The following is a 24,842-nucleotide window of genomic DNA, read 5'->3' as shown; positions in this document are numbered from 1 at the left end:
GTCAAAGCGCTAGAGAGAAGTGAAGTGTTCATTAAATTGTGCTTTTACTTGCATCTGATTGTGTGGATCTGGCTTTTTTTGTTGTTTTATTGTTTTGAACTGTTTGGTGAGTTGTTTTCATTTTTGCTGAACATATTACCCACTTACAGTAACACACACACACACACACACACACACACACACACACACACACACACACACACACACACACACACACACACACACACACACACACACACACATTTTGTGATCAGCATGGCTGCAACTGTGGATATATGTGTTCATATTTGTGATGAATTGATGTCTACATTAAAGCATGTATAAAACAATCTCAGTGTCTATTGTCAGTATAACACTTTACATAATGTAGCAATGCAGTTGTGCTATTTATTTTTGTAGTGTAGTCGACATTTGGGAACTATTACTGACATATCCATTTTAAGGGCATGGGTACAGTTACAGGGTACACATAAGTCTGAGTAAATACGTGTTGATTCACTAACAAGTCCCTTCTCTCTGGTTGTGCTTTTCATCGATTTTAATGAGATGAGGACTAACTGGGCAATAAATATAGTAATACGTGCCAGTCACCTTTTACATAGTGCACTGCCGAACAACTGTTTTGTGCGATTAAAGTCAAAGTATATGACCATGCAAAATTCAAATTTAGTGAATACAACTTGAACTTGAGAAGTACTCATGCATATATGCTGCAGTAGAACTAGCTGACAGATACTATGGTGTTCGTACTGTAGTTTATATTGGAAGTGTTGTGTCATAAATGTTATAACATTAAGGACTGTTACTATTGCATTCCCCATTTGCAGGGAATTAAGCGATGAGCAAACACAGGTCTCTGCTTAAGTGGGAAAATAATATTTCTACTGGTTTACCTTCCATCAAGCAAACACACAAAGTGGCAAGGCACAGCCACCAGCACTGTGGATTGTACTGAGTGTAAAAAATATACTTGCTGCCTTGTTTTACCAGTAGTAGCAGGTATAACAGGAGTAAGTGCATATTTTGAGTGCAAATGACATAGGTCTTGAATCCAACTCAATCTAATTTTTTTACAGATGTTGTCAGGATGGCATTACATTAGCAAATGTGATAATTTCTGCAACTGTGAGAGGCTATGACTATAGTGATGCACTGTATAAAAATGAGCATCAGTCAATTGATCTATGTCAACAATACACATATGCATTTGCATTCTTTGCATTCAACAGTCTAAATAAATGTTAAGGTAAATGTTTTAAAGTACTGCATTTACTCTGTTTTAACTGAGTGTTCATTTTGTGCAGTGGGTTTAAACAACATTGCTTGGAGGTAACTGTACTATTCCATAGGAAAGGAAGGACCATTCACTGTCACTCAGCATTATTGTGCAATACAAAACTCCTTGTAAATGTAGAGGACAAAAAGTGAAGGGCTTTGTTTGGGGCATTTCTGCTATGTGTGTTGTGTGTGAGTCTATTTTTTGATCAGATTAAAGGTATGAAAATGGGGTAGATAGGAAGGTGGTGAAATGGGGAGCAAGCGGGGGATAATAAAGGTAAAGAAATACAGGAATATATAGTAGGGAATTAGGAAAGAGCCATAGCTATTCAATTTTTCATCAGTGTAATATGAACATGAATGTAAAATTGGATGAATTTGGACTGTTACCTCAACACAGATGGTTGACGACAATGCAATCATGTTGTATAACCAGTTGGATAGAAACAAATATCTTGAGAAGACACATGAGAAGTGGAGATCTATGTATGTGACATGGACAATTTTTTTTTCTTTTGTGGACAGGTGCCCATTTTTATGATTTTATTTCAAAAGAGAAGAGTCTTGGATAAGGGATGAAGGTATGTCAGGATCAGGTAAGTAGGGCAGGTGAGGAAGCAGGCACAGACAAGCAGGATAAACAAGACAGAGACAGGGATCATGAGGGACTCAAAAGGTTGGGTATACCATGCTTGGGGATAGGGAGGGGAGATTGGAGGCCTATGCCTGTCAAGCATAGGGAGAGTGAGAATTTAGTACTCACTGTCAGAACTGTCATCACTGTCCCCTTCCTAGTCTTCCTGTTGGAGTGCTTGACATTTTGGTGTTCTCAGCATTCCAACAAGCACCTTCTCCATAAGGCTGAGGCATGCCAATGGTATATTCTTACAACCTCACACACCATGACTGGCAGCTACTGGTGGATGAAGAAATCCCCAACTGTACCAATACTCCCAAATAGTACCATTGTACCTGCTGCCAGTGTAATGCTACCTGATGTTGAGGTGGGGCTGCAGAGACAGTACTGCCAGGTTGTGTCCCACATGTGCTGGGCATTGGTGTGGCAGCTGTTGGAGGGGGTGGCAATCTGAACTACACTGGTTGGCCTACCACCCTGTGCTGGAAATCATTTTGTTGGTTGTCATAAAATTATGGCATCAGAATAATGTGATCATGCATATAAAGATAAAAAAGAGAGATAAGGCGTGGGGTAAGAGGAAAACAAAAAAGAATAAGCTAATTAGAACTATCATATGCTACATACAGTACATTACTACAATAAAAATATATTTTCACTTTTATGTTAACTATACTTTTTAAAAATCCAAAAAAGGACTGAGAATTGTTCCAAATTTTCCTTAAATATGCACTCATTGCACATATGCTTTTCAAAATAATACAGATTAAGTTAACAACATGACATTTATGCCAATTTGTTGGAATTATTATTTAATATTTTTATGCATTTGTTACTTGTGGGATTTAACCCACATCATCTGAATACACCATTACAACTGACTCCTACAATTACCTTGAGCTACAGAATGAAGCATGCATGCTTGACTTTACAGTTAAGATATGTACATTTAATTTGATAGTACTGTATGGAAGAACAATACATGAAATAAAATAATTGTTAATTTGAGCTGCATACATACCCCTTTCTTCTCTCAGTCTTTCTAAGCATTTAGCATGGTCCTCTCTGTTTGCTAAAATCTCCTTGTATGTCAGCTGTCCTAAACTCATCCAGCTACTTGTTGAGTTGTTCCTGCTTGTACCTTTTTGGGTCATTGTAATGGTGCCTACATTTCTCCTGAGTGCATGGGATGCCAGTTGCATTGGAGACAGCCTTGCCTAGACTGTTCCACGCCTCTGATTTATACTGAGACCTGATTTTCTCCCCCTGCAGCAGCCTATGACTGTGGAACTTTACAATGAGTGCAATGAAAGTTCTAGACTCCTCTACACCCCATCTTTGAGTACTAAATTGGGCACCTTCCTTCCTAGTTCCTACCATGTCTGCATAGGTCATCCAACAACAGTTAAAGTGTTTTCTCACCAATTTGTGATATCGCATTTTACTGCTAGTGCACAAACCCACACAACCATGCCAACCACATTTACATGATCTTAAGTGGGGAGCAACATTGCCAAGCAGAGGAGAAGGCAGTTTATGAAATAAGAAGGGTAATGTGACAGTAGGCATTAATTTATGGCTTGTCTGCTGCTATCCTGTTAGATGACTTGACTTTCCAGACAAGTATTGGTGATACAAATGTTATGACCTAACATATTTTTTGTGTGGCTTTATACACTGATAAAAGTAATTTGTTTTTAAACATAGGTGTTTATTCCTCTTTGCCACAGAAGAAGTGCATATTCCAGACTCATTAATTATATAGGCACACTAAAGGGTGTGTGGTTAACCGTGTATGTGTGTGACCTGATAAGAACCTGGTTTATGCATTCTCATGTATGATACAGGAGTAATGTGGGACAATGTAGTGGAAATGCATATACCTGTATTACTTGCATGAAAGATTTCAGAGTTCTGTGTCAGACCACACCATAGATTCAACTTTTCAGCTAGGCTTGTGTTACGTGAGTTGTGTATATGACTATCACTGAAATATGAAGTCCATCCCAGGACAGAAAAGAAACTATCAATAACAGAAACATAATTGTCAGGATACCCTCATTCACACAAATAATTCATATGATATCTACCGCTATAGATAGTTATTATGTATAATTATTTTTATATTGTTATTCTTTATTAAAAAATGAGTGGAACATCATTAATAAAATTTGGACTGTTAGATTAGAATCCTGTCTCACCTTTATTGTAGCCATGAACCTAAACCAGTTGCCTCAAGAATGGCTGGGCAGAAGGTGCATTTTTTTACATTCATTGCTGTTCAGAGTGCTCATTGATGTAGAAGAAATGTTTGTCAGGCCTGCTATTAAGTTATATAGACACATTAAAGAACTGAGTGGTTAATCATGTATGTGTGTGGCATGAAAGTTTAGAAAATAAATGTTTAATTGTAGAATGATACTTATGCTGATACCCACAGTTAGTAATGTAATATGTATATGATATCGTGTGTATTAATAAAACTTGGAATTTGCTGCATTAGAACTCTGACTCACTTATATTAGGGACTTTAACTTACACCTGTTACCAAAGGGAAAGCTAAGCAGCAGGTGTATTTTTTACACTCATTATTGTATATGGGTGTTGACCACCACGCAATGCTGCTTAACATGTTATTGTGATGGAAGACCACACATATAATAATGTAAATTTTTGAAATTGACAATGTCTCCTTATTATCTGCAGGTGTAATGAAACAGCAGGCATTGTGTATGCATGCTGACAGCCGTTCAATGCTGCTTAGCAGTTTGTGTGATGGAAGGCAAAATATATTATTCTGTATCTTTTTGAAAGTTAGAATACATCTTTTTTGTCTGTAACATTACACCATGTTTACACACTGGTGAGCAAGGCAGAAATGAGGCAGGCAAAGCCCAACATGCATTATTATTGTAAAAAAGTTTATTAACTTTTATCATTAAAAGAAAAATGAAGGACTTGAATCATGATCTACATATCCAATATGCTGTGTGTTTAGTTGTGTTTACAAGGTGTGCTACACACATGCACTTAATTCATGGTTTTAATTTATGCTGTCCATATCACAGACGCAACTTCCATTAATTTATATTTATACATTTCACCTTATTTTCACTATGTTGTGTTTTGCCCACATATTAATATTAAGAAAAACATACAAAATACATTTTAATACGTTACACATTTTTGCACAAGTCTGGAGTTAAACTATCATACTAGTGAACCTACAAAACAGACTAGGAGTGTCATATCTCTCTCTTTACCACAGAAACAACTTTACAGCAGAAAAGCAAATCAAGTACATTCAAGTAATTCCAATTTCCTAACAGTATTAAGAAGACATATATGCTTGCACACTCCCATTTGTTTGTGCATGTGTGGCTTACATATTTAGAGCAATGATTGATCACACAACCATTTATGAATATGTTTGCACCAGTTCAGCTCAGTCTTCTCTTTGTATTGTGTTTATTCTTTTCTTATCTGTGTTGTAATCTCAGACATGCAGTCTATAGTGCATTTTGTATTATTGTCCTTTAAATGTATAATAAAAATACATGGCAGTGAAAAACATTTTTCAGCAAAGGCAGGAGAGTCTGGCTATTAGTTAGTTCTACACTTTGTAAATGTAGCCTGGGTGACACACTCAATGCAGTCTAGGTAGTCGGAATTGCTGTTGTGTCTTTCTTCTCCCTCCTGCTGGTCATTCATAGTTACAATCCATTAGCAGCTAACAGTGAGCTTGTGCCTAGACTATGTTTACACTTGCTACATGAAGTCAAAAGTATGGTATTCAGCAATTCTAATGAGTTCTCAACTCATTTGCATCTTCACTGTGCTCAGCGGCCTGAATCTACACTATAGAAAGGTAACCATGTAGCAAGGGAACTTGATGGCGAGGAGACTTGTGTATTTGGAGCAAATATCAGATTGCTATGCCTTTTGATTTATCTGCAGAGAAGACTTCTAATTTTTCTTAAGGTATGATTGTATTTTTCTTGTACATTCTAGATTTTGTAACATGTTACCAAGCAAATTTTATATATATATATATATATATATATATATATATATATATATATATATATATATATATATATATAGTTCCCCTTTACAATCCCGAATTACTGAAATCTCAGATTTCAGTATCTCGGGACAGTAAAGGCGAAAACCAAAAATGTTGAAAGTGCATAAGTGCGAATTCGAATATCTGGAATCTGCACTTATGCAGTGCAGCAACAGGACGGGAAGTGTTTGGCGGGATGTTTTACAGAAGTGAAGGTAAGTGAATGTATGTGAGTGTTTTTATAAGTTGTGCATGTGGGTTAGGGTAGGGAGGTGAAAGTATGAGTGTGAGTGTTGTATGTGTTTGTGTTGGTGTGATATGTGTGCGTGTGTGTGTGTGTGTGTGTGTGTGTGTGTGTGTGTGTGTGTGTGTGTGTGTGTGTGTGTGTGTGTGTGTGTGTGTGTGCACGTGCGAGGGAGTGTGGAATATGTGCATGTGAGTAATGCATTTCTTTACTGTAAGTGCGATCTCGGAGTTGGTATATATAAGTAGGGGTGTGTGGGGGTGCAGCCCCCCCACATGGGAGGTGCAGGGAGGCTTGTCCCCCATGTGGGAGGTGCAGGGGGGCTTGCCCCCCTGCATAGAGGTAGTGTAGGATTGTGTAGTTTGTGTGCTATGGTTTGAATGGAGTGGGTGTTGTGTGGTGTATGGTTTGTGTATGTTTGGGATTTTATTTTTCATTATTGTGTGTTTCGGGTTTGTGGGCCATTCGACTTTATAGTTTCGAGATACTGAAATTCGAGATTTCAGTATTTCAAAATTATAAAGGGAACCATATATATATATATATATATATATATATATATATATATATATATATATATATATATATATATATATATATATATATATATATATATATATATATATATATATATATATATATATATATATATATATATATATATATATATATATATATATATATATATATATATATATATATATGTATACATATACATAAATACGTGTGTGTTGTTCTAAATATACTGTAGAAAATGGAACTTTTATTTGTATGCACTTCTTACAGGTTCATTGAAGGTTACTAGGCAAACGGCTCTAGAGCCCTTACAAGCCTAGCCATATTTATTCAGAATTGACCCAACTGTCAGTGGTTAGGATAGTAAAGTTCACAGAGGTAAGGCTATATGGTAGTTAATAATGACTTCCTCTGTCCAATAAGGACATGGGCACCACCCCAGGAATAAATCTGAAGTCACCCATCCATTGATCTAGGTTGTGTTTGAAGAGGGTCAGGGAGAGGGTCTGTTTCATGTGAATTGCAAGCTTGTTCCAGAGAAATGACAGAGTCTGGGAGATCTATCTTATCTCCCCAGCATGACTTGTTCATGTCAGAGGCTAGGTTAAGATCCCTGGACTGAGTGACCTCATGCAGTTTTATTTGCAAATGTGCAGCATTTGCATCAGCGCTGGGTCAAAGACTGCCCTGTAAGCCAGGCACAGGTCACCCCTTAGCAAACTGTAGGAGACAGAATACAGTGACAGGGCTTTCAGTCTTTCTGTGCAAGACTTGTTTTGTGTACCCTGCAATTTCTTGGTGAGAAATCTATGTTGTCTCTCCAATTGTTGCAGGTGTCTTGTGAGGTAAATGCAAAAGGGAGCATTGTACTCAATTATTCGTCTGATGTGGGCTGAGTATGATAGAATTATAACATCCTTAGATCTAGATGTAATGCCTTTACTTATAAGATGTGCCACATAGAAGGATTTCCTTACTACTGTGGATATGTGGTGGTCAATGTTAAGGTTGCTATCAACCTGAGTACCCAGTTAACGTACAATTGGGCCTACACTTAGTGAAGTGCTATCTATAATGCAATTAGCAGGGATGTTAGCTTTCCTAAAAGGAACAATAATGCATTTTTTTGTATTTATCTTTAATCTGTAGATTTAGCACCTATCATTTGTCTGTGTTAACCCTTTCTGTAGTATATTAACATCACTGGGGGACTCTGCTCCCAATTTGCAATCATCAGTGAACTTGGTCATCCACAGGCCACCCAGGTTTGCCTAGACTTCTGTGAAATAAATTCCGAAAAGTAAGAGTCTCAGCAAAGAACCCTGTGGTATGCCACTGGTGACTGGTCTTTTGCTAGAAGTGAAATCAACAACTTTGACAGTATGTGTCCTGTTGGTGAATCATTTGGCTTCCCATCTGGTAATGTAGGGGTTAATTCCCAATTTGGAAAGTTTCTCTATAATACTGGAATAGAGGATTGTGTCAAATTCCTTGGCTAGGTCAAGATAGGTGGTATGCACTGTCTTTCCTTTATTCAGGGCCTTGGTGACTTTCTCAAAGAAGTCAACCATGTTTAACAAGCATGATTGACCTTTAACAAATCTGAACTGTGTTGGGTCCAGAGTTTGGACATTACCTATGTCCTTGTTAATAAGGTCCATAATGATTCTTTTCATGACCTCCCAGATGTGTTTAGTCCAGCTTATGTGCCTGTAATTTCCAGGGCCAGTTGATGGTCCTGCTTTGTGCCAAGGGATTACTGTTGCTGTCCTCCATTCTGCCAGAACATAGCCAGTTCACAGGCTGTGGTAAACAGGGATCCAAGTGGATCTGCTGGGTCATGTTTTAAGTTGATTAAAAGGCAACTTGGGATGTTGTCTGGTCCCTCTGATGCCTTGATTTTTGGCCTTGGAGAGCGTCAAGATGACCTGCTGCTGCTGTCTTGAGTTAATAGGCTGAGGAATGGTGGCAGGTATACTTTGGGGGATGATTGGAGGAGACAGGGTGGTGAAGTTTGCTCCAAATCTGTCAGCTAGCAGACTGACCATTACCTCCAGTTGAGTATGGGTGTTGACATCCACAACCAGTTCAGCACATAGCTGGGTATTCCCTTTTAGATTTTGGACATAGTTAAATAATGCCTTTTGAATATCCTTAACTAGGGAGGCTATTTTTCCTTTGCATTTAGCTTTGGATGATTTGACAAAAGCTCTAATTTTTTTTTTGTTTAAGCTAGAGAGGGAGTTCTTCCTCTGCTGAATCAGTTTCCTGTTGTTCTTGGACATTAGTGTATTCCTCTTGTATAGCCGGTTTATACCAGGGGCAATCCAGTCAGGTACAACAGATTGTACAAAAAAAAAAAAAAAAAAAAAAAAAAACTGCTTAAGTGGTTATACAGGGTACTGGCATACATCTCTGCATAGGACTCCATGTTATCTGCATTTGAGGGGGGTTTAAAACATCTTACACCATCACTTGGTAGGAGATAGTTTGTATATGAATAATTCTTAAGTGTTGTTGAGCTTGATGAGGTATCTGATCTTATAATTACATCAAACGAGACTGATTTATGGTCCAATGTTATCAGGGAGGACATCACATGGGTGGTGGGAAATACTCCCCCATGTTAGTTAGTACTATGTCCAGGGCATCTGTGCCTCTTTTGGGTGTGCTGACTAGCTGTTCCAGAATATTTGCATTGACAAAGTCCAAGAAAATCTAAGCCAGTCTGTGGTCATGTGTGTTTCCTAATCTATGGTAGAATAATTAAAATCACCCATGAATAAGGTGGTGGGCTGCACGGTAAGTGACTCTAGTATATCCAGATATACTGTATGCTTTTCCTGTTTCATGTTGTGGCTAGATATAATCTGATAGGGGGCTTTGCCTATAGTTAATTGGACATGGAGTAGCTCAAGAGCATCATACTGTTTGGTCAATCTCAAGGTGTACTTATCCTTAATGAAGATGGATTCACCTCCTCCTTTGGTTCTTTCATGCTCAGTTTGTGTTCTTAATATATGGAAGGCATTGCAGCCCTTCATGGCCAGGATACTTTCTGTGCCTTAGGACCATATCTCAGTAACTGCACTGATGTCAGAATTTTCCAAAATGAGGAATGCTTCAAGGGAGTGCAGTTTCTTGTTTAGACTTCTTGCATTAAGCAGCAGTAACTTGAGTTTATATAGAGAGGATTTTGTTATGTTGGGAGGTTGGTTATTTTGACCCTGCTTAACAAAGGCACAATAAGGGCAGCTAATGCCTTTGCCAGTACCTGAAAGCCAAGAAGAGACAGGTGCAGACCACCTCTGGCAAAGCAGCATGGCTTGTCGAACATGGCTTCCCAGGCTGGCAGATATTATATCCTCTTGTCCTGACACCAGAAGCGAATCCAATTGCTAAAGTCAGTCATTTTTGTTTGTATTGTGGCATCATCCTTGGAGAAGGTAGAATGCTGCTTAAGGATAGACTTATACCTGCTTGTGACACATAATCTGAAAGTTCAGTCATGTCTCTCTTCTTATAGTCCAGTGAGGTATGTCTCAAGTCATTCACCCCCCCCCCCCCACATGGACTACCTGTACATGTGGTTGATTGAACTGAGTGCTTGAGTGATTTGATGGATCCTGGCACCTGCCAGGCAGCTAACTGTAACCCACTCCTTATCCAGCCTGGTAAGGGGAGCATCTGATTGTCTCACAATAGAGTCACCCATGCTAAATACATTAGGCTTTGTGGAGTTACGTCTTATGGGCTTATTTACTGAGACACAGGTGTGTGTGTTATTATGTGTTGTGGTTGATTTTTACATTGTTATGTGTGTAAGTGGTTTACATTTGGGACGCCTCTGATCTTTTAGTAAGTTATTAGTGAGTGCCTCCACGTATGTAGGATTTGGGTCTATAGTAGAATATCGAAGTTTGAAAACATCGAATGTTCTAATATCGAACCCAAAACAGCGAACGCTGAAAATAGCAAATCTGCAGAACACCAAATTTTTTACTAGGGAAAGAATTTGGTTGGCCGTTTCTGTGGCTTTGCTATTTTCAGCACTGAGGTGGAAAGTTATGGGTCGGGTTCAGGTAAGTGTGCGATTGTGCAGACGTTAGGGTTAGGGCATGGGTTAGGTGAGTTAGGGACAGGACACAGGTGAGGTGAGTGTGCGATAGTGACAGACTTTAGGGTTAGGGCAGGGGTTAGGTGAGTTAGGGTTAGGGTGCAGGTGAGGTGAGTGTGCAATAGTGACGGACCTTAGGGTTAGGGTTTGGGTTAAGGTAAGTGGATAGATAGTAGTGTATGTACAGTTTAGTGTAGGGTTAGATGTAGGATTTTAAGTGTATGTGTGTGCATTGCTGTTTTTTTGGTGTGCTTGTGTTGTGTGCGTGTTTCTCGTAACAGCAAATTTTTTCCCAGGGAAAAAATTCTCTGTTCTGAGCTTTCGATGATATCATATTTCGAGACTCCAAGTTCGAGCTTATGGTGTTCGATGTTTTGGAATTTCAATAATATGATATAGACCCGGAGGATTTATGTGCTGTGTCCTTATTTAGTGTTGGAAGTGTGTGTGCTGACAGTTTTTTATTTTATTTAAAATTTTTTACCGAGAAAGTCCAACTGGACACAGGTCCATTTTTATTGGAGGCCTGGGGAGAAAAGCTCCAAATACAGTAGAATACAACAGATACACACTGACAAGATAAATCATACAGGAACTCTTTAGAGTTGAGCATACTTATCAGAAATTAACATTTTTTAAAATAACTAAGAGTGAGTAAATACTAAAACTAGGTGTAAGTAAGTACTTTGTAGAAATTTGTTTTCTTTTTTTTGCATAGAACTATAGGGGCTTTATACTTGGGTATACACTGACAACCTATTTGGAATTTGATTTGTCCTTATGCGAGAGTCTTGCCTCCAATTTCATGGTGTAATTACATCTGTCACATAAAGTATTTGTTTGTTTCAGGAGTAAGCGGCTGTCAGTAAACATGAGACAATTGGTTCAAGACTTGATGGCTTAACAGTTGCAGATGTTTTAATTTAGGAGCTGACTCTGTGTGATGCTAGCAGTACACAACCATGATGTGGGTAAAAAAAGGTTGTGAGCATTACCTAGCATTAATGTTACTATATGTATGTGCATAGGATGAAAGTTGCACCTCCTTATGGGATGAGCATGTGTGCTATTCATTGTCACTTGGCCAGGGCAAGGGCATATTGTGCATGCATATGTCTACCTGCACCCACAATGGCTGGTGGTTCCCCCTCTGAATCATCACCTGCATGTGGCTATATTGACCTTGTCAGTCCTGGTGGGATGTGTGTCTCTTCACCTAGGTGTTCCTGTTGAAGCTGTTTTCTCAGGATAATACTGTGAAGGAAAGCACAGGCAGTGACAATTTCATTACAATTACAGGGATTGTATTACAGGGCTCCCCCTGTTGTATTTAGGTACCTTAACAGTTACTTCAGAAGCCCTAGCACATGCTCTATAATATTTTTTGTTTGAATGTGTGCCTCATTATAGCATTCTTCAGTAAGTGTGTGCGAATTTCTGATGGGCATCATCAGCCACGATTCGAGTGCATACCCTACATCTCCCATAAATGACATTGTGGGATATCCCCCCCAGAAATCCTTTGATAGAGCTGAGACTTGTGACAGATGTGGGAGTCATGATAATTGATGGGGCTGTCAGCACACACATTTAAGATAATTCTTTTAGCATTACAGATGACCTCTCAGTTAATGGAGTGGTAACCCTTTCTGTTTATGTAGTCCTTTCCCTGTTCCCCAGCTGGTGATTTGATCTAAATGTATATTCAGTCTGTGGCACACAGGACTTCAGGGATGTGTGCTACAGAATAGAAGTCCTGCATAGTTATAGCTCTGTCGTCAGGTGAATGGGGAATATGTATGTAGTCACTGGCATGTTGTAGCATAGTATTCAGGAATTGAGGGGGGGATCCTCAATGTTGATGTCTGTGACACCCTCAACATATCCCCTGTTGGTTTCTGGAAGGTATCTGTAGTTATTATTCAAGGTGCTACACACCCTGTTTCCCATTGGTTTGTCCTTGCTGTCAGTTGAGGATGACAACGTTTGCAGAGTTACTGTAGTGTGCATATCCATTCTGTACCATTCTACAATTTCCACCTCATGCAAACCATGAAAAGTTAAATGGGGACTAAACATACTTCTGCTTCTTGTCCAACGCCTATTAGCAGCAGCAGCATAGACTTGAGCCTGTTGCACATAGAGAAGAGCAGCAGCAGCCCCTAACATTCTTTCTCTGTAGTGAAGTTTGTATGGCTGTATTCTAACAGGTTTTAGAATCTGAGGCCAAAACATACACTAGGTGTACATGCTTGCTTTATAGCTTCTTGAATAGTTCCTCCATCTTGGATTGGTTGATTAGCATACAATTCAGCTGCTTATGTTGTAAGTAGCATGCCACAATGTTTATTGTCTTTGTGTGGCTCTACATACTGTGTAGAGCCGCTTATTGATTACAAGTCAGCGCTCTACCATGTGCGTGTCATGGGATGTTGTGCACACAGTTTTAGAGCATTGTGTAGGTTTTATTGAATCCAGCCCTAGTGTTTTTAGCTCAAGGATTGCCTTTATGACTTCAGAAGGAACCTATTTGGGGTTATGGACATACTGATCTTTGGGGTGAAGATGTAAGGTACATGGGGTGATGTTTGAGCTAGCTTTATCAGCCAATATGTTGACTATGCTACCTGGGACTGAGATGTATAGTCTACTAATGTGCAGTACTGAGTGTTGCTTTTAAGGCTTCTGACATACTTAAAAAAGGCATTTTGGTCTTCCATGACAGATGTTGAAGTTTTCACTTAATACTTGCTATGATACTTTTGACTTTGTTCTTAAGTTCCTGGCTTCACTTGTTTATGTCGGTTACAAAGCATGGGGTTTTTAGTCTATTTTCAGTGAGGAGGGTTTTAATTTTTTTGTTGTTATATAGTACGCTTATGCCTGTTTTTCAACATTGTGGTTAGTTTCTAAACTTGCAATTGCATTTGTGTCAAAATGAGTTTAAGTTTTGATGAAGGCAGTGACTTGACAGTGAAAGCTCTCTACAAATATAACATCGTCCACCAGATCCCAAAGAAGAGAGTGTATCAAAATGTCTTTGGGTTATCTTTTAGCATTGTAAGACTTGACAGTGAAAAATCTATAAATCAGCAAAGTTTATAGAAATCATGAGTTAGGTCCTAATATTGTAAACCACAGAATGTAGATATATTTCACCACTGATGGAATAAGTAATGGTGCACTACACAATGGTGCTACATATGTAAGGAAAAGGTCCAGTAAATCTGATATCCTGGCTTGGGAGTGCACTGTCTGGCATCGGGAATTGAAAAGTCTAGGAAATGTGCATAATTATTTGCCCTTTTGTAGATTTTACATTTTTGAGCAAATAATCCTCAGGAATAATAGTGTTCAGTTTAATGCTGAGAGACTCAGCCCTGTATGAATAAGTTTCAAGGGTTGCAGGTATAATAGAATGGGTTCTGTAGTTGCTTAGGATTTGCTAATTAATCTCATTGATAACAACAAAGATATCAATCTGTTTGACATTGTTTTCTTGCTGCAAAACTCCAGATGAGATTATACCATAGAGGAATATGGACACATTACCACAAGTAACGACGGCACCCTCAGTAAACAATCTAAGTGAGCAGTTGCCATTGAAAGCTGGTATGAATTATGTGTTATCACTGCATATCTCAATACTTCCTGTGTCAGAAGAGCTTCCAGGAGTGGAAACCTCAGTACTGACACTTCTACACTGAACAGACTGACAATTCTAAAAAATGCATTATGGAGATGAGAACATTTTGGCCAATATATACAAAGCCTTCTGATAAGAGAAGCAGGCCATCTTTCATAAAACAGGATGGACTGTTGACCATCTCTTCCAGATTAACACAAACTGGACCTCCTTAAAATGACACCAATAACGTATCCGATTGACTTATTACTTCCCTTACTAGGAAAGCTGACTGAACTTGTATAGGGAGTTAGGGCTTAATTCAAATACTTAAATCTAACCACAATGATGGCTGCACTCCAAATGTTCAACTCCCACTCTTAATCAGGACACTAGTTTGATGAATTTTCATTCAGTGGATGATAATGGATTAAATAGGGTGCTGGAGGTGAAGTTAGATAATGGCATTTGAAACTGGGCTAATAAAGAAATTAACCGGAGAATGTAAAGTCAGTTAAAAATTTGTTGCCAGATTCCCTCACAGAATTTGGTGCATATCCCTCACAGAATTTGGTGCATTATGCCTTTATCAGTGCCAAACTTGAGGATAACATTGTAATATGTAAAAGTACAACAAGAAACTCAGATTAGCTTAGTGCACAATGGAATATATGAGTATAAATGGTGCACAATAGAAATGCACAAGCAATCCATAAGTAATGAGAAATGGTTGTTCAATTACACTGTACATTAAACAAGTTAAGGAAAGATGATCACAATTCAAGCACCCTGATAGTTATATAGACACATACACACACACACACACACACACATATATCTATATATCTATATATATATATATATATATATATATATATATATATATGGGTACATGTCAGTCTACTGACAAGTCGGAAGACTGACATTCACTCCACCGACACATGAAAACATCGAAAGCGCAAACACGGACATTTAACAGGTAAGACTTTTAAATTCGCTAATCATGCCTACCACACATGCATAACACTGCCACACTTACTAAAACATGGTAGGCATGATTAGCGAATTTAAAAGTCTTACCTGTTAAATGTCCGTGTTTATTTCAATGTTTTCATGTGTCGGTGGAGGGAATGTTGGTGTTCCGACTTGTCGGTGGACTGACATGTACCCATACATATATATATATATATATATATATATATATATATATATATATATATATATATATACATAATACATATATATATATATATATATATATATATATATATATATATATATATATTCGTATTAAACAGAATTTATACAGTAAGGTTAATGATTTCTGCCAAATGTAACTAACCCCATTATGATAGCCAAAAAAAAAACAACTCTCCCTATGTAAGCCGCATGGCACCCGTAACATAAATTTTCAAGAACAGACACAGAAACGTCTCAGACAACTATGGGTATTTACATGCTTCATTCACTAATTTAAAATACATGCTTATGGTTGAAAGATGCAATATTATGCAATATGCAATATTATTTGTAATAATATATATATGTATGTATTGACATCACTCTTTACAGTAAGCTCAGAGAAAACTAAGAATATCTCTGTGATGCATGTATTAGTAAAATATGCTGGTTTGGACTTATGGATTCTGATGAAATCTGTAAATATTCTAATAAAATAATTAAAGGCAAAGGGCAATAATGGCCACATCACCATAGCTACCATTTGCTAATAATGGGTTTTGAGCCTGCATGGGAAACACAAGTAATACATACACGCAAGGAAACTGGGAGATAGAAAAGAATATGTGGGGTATGGGTGAAGAAATGGGACACACAAGAGGGATGTTGGAATAGGAAAATCTGAGGAAATGTCATAGGGGCATTTGCATTTTTTTTTTATTGGGAATAGGCCCCATTTTTTTTTAAGAATAGAAGGAAAGGTAAACACAGGGAAAGAGAAGGAAAAGGACATCCCAGGAAGTATACTCATAGAACAAATATCGCAACACAAGATAAACAAAGGTTGGAAAAATACAATAAGGATAGCTAAGTTGCACAGACAGCACACTGCACAACATGGGCAATGAAAAGTTGACAAACAGGGTGGGGATGCATACCAGCTATGGTGAAATGCAGAAAAACATGTCTACCAATGCATTACTAGTGCATGGTGGAAAAAATGCAGTTACTTGATTCAAGGATGGAAGCTACCAAAAAGCGTAAGCTTCTCCGAGATGTAAATGATTTCACAAGAAGTAACATTTTCTCTTGGCCTAGAGACAACAGTCATAAATACAGAAAAACTGATGTAACTGTCCCTGTGCATGTTCGTGATGATGGCTTGGACTCCCTTGATGATTTTGGTTCGAGTAGTGTTCAATTAACTCAGAATGACTCGGATTTAAAGTCAACTACCCCCTTGGTACACAGAGCTGATGGTTCTGTCCGCACTACGTCCTCAACGTCAATAGGAGGCATTGCCGGCTCCTCTGAGAGCCTCACAGACGGCAGACATGCTAGTGCTACTACTGGGAATACATATGCATACAAAAAAATGCCGCAGATGCAGCAGACTAAAATAAACTTTTCCAATAAATGCTTCAGTCTGGACCATCCAGAAGCGGTTAGAGAGCATGTAATTAACACAAGAGATTCGTCGAATACATGGAATGAAACACCAAATAGAATGAACAAAAGAAAACTGGATAGCCCTTTAGGCTCAGGCAAGATGAGCCGCAAGTCTACAGAGGTACGTTAAACTTGTCAGATTTCATTTTGCACGAGACACACTATTCTGTTCTCTCTAAGGGCTTGAACTTCATCCCCACATGTGCAGATGATTTAGTTTCAACACTGACAGATCTGAAAAGGTTCACGAGACTGTTAAATCTAAAACTGTTATTTGGCAACACACAGATGTTGACTCAAGGCTGCAAACGCCTTAGTACATACATCCCTGTCAATGTACCTGTTGTTAAAGCGTTCCATGATGTATGTGAAGCAGAAATGAGACAAATGTTTGATATAAATATTAAGAAATATAATGATAGAAAATGTTTTAACCTTAGCTATGAAGAGTTTCAAGCATACAGAGACTTGCAATCTAATATAAATATTGTCATTAAGCAAGCTGATAAGGGGTTGCAGTTGTGCTTATGAATAGAGACAAATATTTTTTGGCTATGTCTAGTTTACTTAGTGATGACACTGCATTTAAGGAAATCACCCCTTTGGATGTTAAGAAATGTATCTCATACGTGAATATGGTAATTTATGACCTACAGATCCAAGGTGACATAGACTTAGATCTATTCAATTATTTGACCGTAACATGCCCAATTACCCCACAGTTATATGGCATCCCTAAGATCCACAAATCCCTCACTGATCCACCAATGAGGCCAATTGTTTCAGGTGCTGGTTGGGTAACAGAACCGCTTTCAGTTTATTTGCATGATCAACTTCAACCATATCTTAGCCAATGTGACTCTATCTTACGTGACACCATTGATTTTGTTCAGAAGCTTAAGCAATGGTATAACATAGAGAAGGTGTCTCTACATCTAAGAAGGTACCTTTTGGTAACCCTAGACATAGTATCTTTGTTTACTGTCATTCCAACTGATATTGGCCTGGACTTGTTGAGGGAATTCTTACTCTCATCTCCTGATCCCAACTTCCACAAAATTGAAAAAATATGTACTCTCATGGATGTGGTGTGGAGAAATAATGTTTTTCTTTTCAATGAATCCTTGTATCTTCAGCTTACAGGTGTGGCTATGGGTACTTCGGTAGCCAATACTTATGCCAACCTAGTTTTATACCAGTGGGAAAGGAAACATTTATTCAGTGGTTTGAATCCATATAAAGATAATGTAAAGTTCTTTCAACGATTTGTGGACGACTGTTTTTTGATTTGGGGGGGCACGTTACAGGATTTGAATGATTTTATGCTGTACATCAATTCAATCTCATCTTTTTTGAAGTTCAAAATGTGTTCATCTGAAATTACTATTAATTTTTTAGATATCAACTTGAGTCTTGACGGTGGTACACTTAGAACAAGCCTCCATAGAAAAGAAGTCTGTGCAGGAAGATACACTCATGCAAGTAGTATGCATGCGCCACATGTTTTTAGAGGTACTGTCAGGTCTCAATTTTATAGAGCCAGTAGGTTTAACACGGAAGATCCTAGCTTCTCCGAACAGTTGAATGAGATGATAGCTGATTTCACTAACAGTGGTTATGATGCTACCATCTTAAATAATGAGAAACTAAATGTGCTAGAGGAAAGAAAGTCGAGGGTGGCCCCTGTTATGTTAAATGACGCCATAGAAACACAAGCTGTTGGCTTGCCCAATGTGTCCATCCAGAATGAGATGAAAGTAAGATACGTTACTTCGTTTAGTACAAATACACCATGTATTAAACGTATTATCCATAAGAATTGGCTAATCTTGATGGCATCTGAAGAGTTAAAAGCAATGCTGGGCAATGTCCCATTTTTTGCATATCGTAACATGAGAACCCTCAAGAGTGTCCTCTGTTACAAAGATTTTCCTACAAATATCACAACACATCCATCCAGCACTATGGGCACACGAAAATGTTATAATTGCTCGTGCTGTGATGACATTGATGATGAACATTTAGGTATCTTTGAACACCCAGTCAGTAAGAGGCTGTTTAGGTTCAATGTAACTGCTACTTGTGTTACCACCCACGTGGTTTACCTCGCTACCTGTGTATTATGCAACTCTTTCTATGTGGGTAAAACCACCCGTAAACTTAAAGATAGGATCACAGAACACAAGTCTGAAATCCGAAGATGTGTGGACACTAATGCTTTATATAAACACAGGCTATGTCTTGGTGAACAGCATGTATTTAAATTTAAAGCTATAGACCATGTTTCACCCTCACCCAGAGGTGGTGACATCAATAACAAATTAGAAATTAAAGAATATAACTGGATAATTAGATTGATGGGTGACTCACCCTCTGGTTTGAATAGTACTGTCAGCCTTAAACCTATTTTGGTTAGAATGAGTAGATCTAGATTAGGAGATTTTCTCTTTATGTATATGATTGTACATGTGATTTTTAGGTTAAAACTTTGCTTTTTTTTTTAAAAATATACATTCTTCCTTTTTTAAATGTTTTTTGTTTTCATGTATGCATTATGCTGTTGCATTTTTTAGCTTTGCATATTTATTTATTTCTACATGTTTTGTTTTAATGATTGGGTCATGTGACTTCTTGGCTGCCGGTCATATGACTTTTTTAGACCTATATATACTCTGCATTTGCATTTGTATTTTCAGTATTGATAAGGATTTTATCCGAAAGCTTTGCTCTTCACATTAAAGTGTTTTTTTCTACTGAGAACGTTGTTTGTCTTACCAATGCATTATCACATTATGACATGTTGCAAACTCTGTGGCAGTCATACCTGGATGTCTATGACCAATGGTGGATGTGTGTTCCAAGGTAATAAAATGGGAACATAGTAAGATCACAGTACACATTGGATAAATATACACGTGTCCAATTAGTCCATCAGCAGTGCAGGTGTAAGCCAAGCAACTTCAAAGATGAGCAAATGTATGTCTAACAGTGGTAGTGAACTCGGCCTGAGGACAGAACCAAACCTAGGATCATACATGTGAAAGGTAAACAGCCAAGCATAGAGTCAAACAGAAGTACTGCAGAAGAGCAATGAGCACTGCTATATACATAAGCAGGTATACACAACCCAAACAAACATGTGATTTAATGTGTATATTGTATACACATATGCCATGTCAAAGGCATCACACAGGTGTAGATGTGTATGTATGTATGTCAATGGCATAAATGGAATGTATATGAATTTAAGGTCAATAAACATACATAAACCAATGACATAATAACATGTTCAAAAATTTAACAGAACAGCATAATAAATATAGCAGGTTGTATACATGTATGTGAAAAAAACTACACTGTATAACACACAAGCATAATGAGAACAAGGATGTATTACAAGCATTAGCCTGCAACCTGTATGCATGTGTCCTGCATTGTACAATGGGCATACATGTGGCAAATGTTTACTATGTCAAATTAATACATGGCAATGGTCAGCATTTTAACAAAGGCAAACATACCTGCAAAAGATAATAGTGAAATATGAAGGGGAGAAGAAGGTGGACAACTTGGGCCCACATCAGGGAAAAGCAGGGCAAGGTAAGTTGACACAATGGAAATGCATGTGTAACGCACACAGGGTGCTGTAGAAGCCACAAAGAAATACATTTAACCAAATAGAAAATTTATGTCAAATGACCAGATTGGTTGCTGATAGCCACAGAACTAGACATGTATAAAAAACACATACATAGTAATGTCCAATCATGTCACATCAACATGTATAGGTAAGCAAGCTAAAAATTGCAAGCACATACACATATACTGTCATGCAGATGTCAAATAAATAAATTCAGGTGTATGTCAACCACCCTGCTCATTATGCAGCAGAGGACACTCTTGTGAGCATAATTGCAGCACATCAGAATGAACTCAGTGAATGCTCACATGTCAAAGTTACATTTGTGTGTCAGTATGTATCTGACTATGTGCACATACACGTATGGTCATTTAATGTGTATAGCTATTTCAGGAAGCTGTACACTGATGTCAGTACATAACGAGTGTGGAAATTCTACATAACCAACATGGCAACATGTACTGTTAAAGAATGTGTTGTCTGTAACACTGTGTACAGATTAATGTTACATTTCTATTTGATGCAGGCAGGAAAGGAGTGCTGCACATAGATAGGATATACCTGTATATGATCCCACACTGTTTTAGTATTGCCAACTCATGACACAAAACGCTACTTCATGACAGTGTGACATCATGACAACTGTCATCCAAAAAACATGTGAATGACATGTCTGTATGTTGCACAAACCTGATATAGCAAAACAGAAATCCAAGGCATATCACACTGTTAGTGATAGAGTATGGACAGCATATGTTGTCTGTCAGTTGCCCCAGTAACACACATATTTACAGGCTAACTCTTGCGGCACTATCTGTAAGTTAACTGCCATGATGCATGGACAGTTGAATGTGTGTGGAAAGTGTTATGCGTTAAAGTGTGTCATACACACTTTGAAACCAAAGTAAATTTCACATGACAATAACCCATAAGCATGAAAGAAACATGGTATACATGCACAAAAGTGCATATACAGTCCAATCAATGAAATGTCTATCACCATGTTGGCAGTATAGCATAAGTGCAACACACAGGCAATACTTACAGACCAGCGGGACCAGGCTGATGGGGCTCAGACTCCTGAATGAGGTCATGAGCTTCTGTCCTGAAAGAATCCTGTACAGCCCCTGCCACTGCCTCAAAGATGGATGTCATCATGTCCCTCATCTGTGTTTGGAACATGTTTTTCATGACCTCCTGGATCTCCACCCAATAATTGTTTCAATTCCACTAGTTTCAATGACAATTCCAGAGTGCAGACATGATGCATCGCTCAGGCAGGGGCATACCTCCCAACTGTCCTGAATTACTCAGTTTTTACCATGTTTTGGGGTCCAAATAATGGGGTGCCATGATTCCTGAGTGTCACCCCTTCATTTCCAATTTATCTTCTTTCTTTCTTTTTTTTTTTCTCGCTTTTTTAAAAATGTTCATGCTTGTGAGCTGACGTCATCCCATGCTCGATGATGTCAGCTTGTCAGGGCTACCAGCTTGTCAGAATCGAGCTCTCTGCTCACATATTTCCAGCTAGTTTAAATACTTTGTGAGCAGGAACGGCTTGCCTGGCTGTATTATCGCTCCTCATGGCATTTGGAAGGCTCGCCTGGCTGTTGGAATGGAAGGCAAGAGGATTTATTTATCGCTCTGAGTCCTGAGTCCTGGCTACTGAACGGAGAAGTAATAAACTGTATGTGTGTGTACAGCTATGGAAAAGTTGAAGTGTGAAGCAATTTTTCTGTGCTACATGTACTGTTCTGCTGCATTCCACGGTCCATACGAATTCTTTTGTCTTAATTACCATTGCAGATCCTTTGGAGCTGTAACAAAAATCCTTTCCAAGAAGAGTTTAGCAGATGTTTTGTCAGCAGTCATGTGCCAATCTCTGCAATGATGCAGTGTGACTTTGCCTAGCAATATACCTAGTCTTGATTTAAATGTTCCCCTTTATTTAAGACTTAACAGATTATCACGGGGGAAGTGTTGACTGTGTCTAGTTTTCACTACTAATACCCTCTCCCTTAAAAAAAATTAACTTTATGCACTCTCCATTTCCAGCTTAAGAATTCTTCATCCTTTATTCTCTGTTTGCCCTTGTAATCCATTTCAGAGATTATTTACTAGTAAACAAGTGCCTGATCAAGGTACCTATTAAGGAAAAATGATTTTGAGACTGTGTTTGTGTGTGTGTGTGTGTGTGTGTGTGTGTGTGTGTGTGTGTGTGTGTGTGTGTGTGTGTGTGTGTGTGTGTAAGATGGTGACAGAATTAACACGGAAAAAATGTTTGTTTGTCTTTCGGCATTTTCCCGGTAAGGGGTCGCCACAGCGGAACTCCGGTCCGCTAATGATTGGCAGTAGATTTTTACAAAATGCCGAGGTGCCAGCTCGACGCCCAACCTTCAATGGAGGCACGCCCATTTACACATGTATGTCTTTCAAATGCTACCCAGCCGCGGGGAGGACATGCAGACTCCACACAGAAGGCACTCCCAAGCCAAGCTGAGAATAGAATGGGAGAACCTCTTGCTGTGAGGTAACAATGCTACCGCCGTACCACCGCGGTACTAAATTCACTGCTTTTCTCCAGAGCTGCACAGTTGTCCATTTGAATAGCTTGCCACCAAGGTAAATATTTTTTAATTTGATGGTTGCAGTTTTGGACTGTATCATTTCCTCAGTTAAGTAAATATATTAGATGCTGTTTTGATTTAGTGTAAAATGGGCTAGTTTCTCATTCAGTGTTAGTGAAGTGGAACAGGCTTGCATTAAACCACTATCCACTACTTATGTCATGCTACACATTTTTCATTATAACGCAGATAACATGTTTGAGCTTTATAGTAAGTAGGTTTTCTTGGCTTTAGTACCTTATTTTGGGGAAACCTGTAAAACTCAAGAGGATTCTGAAATCTCTCACTTTCTGTTCAAACAGGAGTGCAACTTAAATTTTTCTTACTATGTTGCCCTTCGTTGTTTCCTGGCATTTGTCTCATTTTAAAGTTTTCTTTTACAGATTCTATCATTAACCTTAAATATTAGTTTTTGAAAGCTTTCATTGATGTATGCTACTGCAGTAATTGGAAAGCCCCATGTCATTCCATCTTTACTGGGAATGTATATTCCTTGAAGTAAACATTTTTACCAACACAAAGTTGAAATTCAAGTGAAAGAGCAGGACAACATCCTTAACGTCTGGCATACAGGGGTTCTCCCAGATTCAGTATTTAACAGATGATAACACACAGCTCAAGGAAGCCTAGCATTAAAGTAACAAATATATGTACTGTTGATACCTTTGGCGTAACAGGGAAGGTTCAAGTATGTAACAGTCACATGCATCAGCTAGCTCCAGTGGCATCCAAATTGTTGCACTGATTCTTTTCAGCGTCTGCTAGATGTTTTCTTTTTTTTCCCTGGTAGTATTTTTTGTTAGATGTTTTCTTATTCATGTTTTGCAAGTTCATGTATTCTTCTATATATAGAAACAGCCACAGTACAGTGTCAGCCAGATAAATATGCTAAACATTTGGTGTTACAAGTAAAAAAAAAATGTCCATATGTTGGATGTTTGGAAAACAAATATGTTCCAAGCTTGATTTCTGAAGTATGTTAATTTCTCTATAACATATTGTGAAGTGGTTTTGTAGAATCCAAAGACAGCCTACTGGAAAAATGGTCAAACAATAAATGTAAAATGCGCTGTCAAGTGTGCTGTATTATGCAAGAAATATAATTTAATAAAGTTAGGAAGGTGTATCAAAGAAAGCATGTATGTTTCTTGTTTTGTGTGCAAGGGGCCAGTGATTTGAAAACAGCCCAAAGTTAATCTTTATCCACCACTGGCCAAATGCATTTTCTTTGAATGTGGTATGGGTTTTAATGCTGTTTCAATGAATGTGAGTTTCAAGGGCAGAGAAGTTTTAATGCCAAGTCTATTTTCATTGTGTGACAGTGTTTTGTTTACCAGATGTCTATTAGTGTTTGTGCATTGGTCTGCAAAATGTAAAAATAAAATCCAAATAATCATTGTATTATTAAAGCGGTATGCACACATTAGTGTTTATGGTAAATGGGCCAAATAGCCAGGTAATGGG

This window comes from Protopterus annectens, chromosome 11.part0 (assembly GCF_019279795.1).
Source record: "Protopterus annectens isolate FY-2018-M chromosome 11.part0, PAN1.0, whole genome shotgun sequence".
NCBI classification, from domain to species: Eukaryota; Metazoa; Chordata; order Ceratodontiformes; family Protopteridae; genus Protopterus; species Protopterus annectens.
This window is presented reverse-complemented; position numbering follows the sequence as displayed.